The sequence below is a fragment of the Orycteropus afer genome, unplaced genomic scaffold (genome assembly GCF_000298275.1).
Source record: "Orycteropus afer afer isolate SDZICR_OR568_19922 unplaced genomic scaffold, OryAfe1.0 scaffold00049, whole genome shotgun sequence".
NCBI lineage: Eukaryota > Metazoa > Chordata > Mammalia > Tubulidentata > Orycteropodidae > Orycteropus > Orycteropus afer.
In genome coordinates, this window is record NW_006921636.1 from 14,531,476 (window position 1) to 14,532,916 (window position 1,441).

Sequence of the window (1,441 nt, forward strand, 5' to 3'; positions counted from 1 at the left end):
TGTGTGTGGGTGGAGTGTGTATGTGGGGGTGTTGACAGCATAGGCCACTGCCACCAAATGAGTTATGGAAATACCAGATTTCAGAGCTTTCTTCAGTTTCAAAATTCTGGATAAGAGATTTAGGACTGGGATTTGATTTTGGCCTCAATATTCCAAAGTGAAGCTGTTCATTGTTTTCTTCTCCTATTTTGGTCAAACTCGACCCCATGTGTGTCAGAGTAGAACTGTGTTCCATAGACTTTTTAATGGCTGATTTATCATAAGGAAATCCAGGCCTTTCTTCTGAGGCACCTTTGAGTGGACTTGAACTTCTAACCTTTCAGTTAGCAGCTGACCATGTTAACCATTTGTGCCACCCAGGGATACTCCACTAGGTATCATGTTGTTGTTGTTTTGTTGTTATGTGCCGTCGAGTCGACCCCGACTCATAGAGCAACTTGCCTTGGAGGGTTTCAGATCCACTCTCTTTACCCTACACAACTCTAGAGACATTCAAGCCAATTGAAGTTTAAAGACACAATGAGTTGGCATAAATTTTATAGATGTGGAGATTTGGACTCAAGGATGTCCAAGGCACAATGAGCTGGCCACCTTGGGTTGCCTCTAAGGCTCTTCCAGCTCTGATGGGCTAGAGTTCCAAGTCAGAGTGCCAGGCCAAGGGCTGCCTGTGCCGTTGAGAGAGGCTCAGTTCAGCAGAGGCACATCCAGAGATGACCATGGCAGACGTGGCCTTCTTGCACTCTTGTGGTCTATGGGAAAGGTTCACAAAAATCTTTGCCTTGAATCTCAGCTTCTCCCTTCCTAGAGGGTGAGGCTAGAGGCACTTTCCCTCATTCCTGTGTGCCTTGATTTTATCCTTTGTAAAATGGAAATAATAAAGAGTGCTGGTGAATTAGTTGGGTGAGGCATTTGGCTGCTAATAAGAAGGTTGGCAGTTCAAACCCCCAAGCTGCTCAGAGGGAGGAAGATAAGGCAATTTATTTCCATAATAATTTACAGCATTGGAAACCCAATGGATGTCTCCATGAGTTGGAATCGATTTGATGGCAGTGGATTTGAACATCTGCAAGTAAGCCAAGGGGGTTAGTCCTTTATGTACACACAGTCTAGAATCCATCATGCTGGTTCTGAGGGTGGTGGATGTGCTGAGTCTGGAAGGATACCCTCAAATCCTGCCCAGGGAGCAGCAGACCAGATGGCCTCTGTGAACTTGTCCCCAAACCTGCCCTCTGCCACCAGGGGAAACTCCTGGAAACCAGGGTTGGGTTTAAATGCCCTCTCTCCATCCTGCAGATATTAACATCTGGCTTTGCCTTCCTTTTTTCTATGAGCTGCATCTGCTCAGCTCCTTTAGATTTGGGGGTAGAATTACCTTATTAATCTTTCTTTTGTAAATACCACTGTGAAAGAAGGGAATTTTACATTCACTCATCTTTTCATT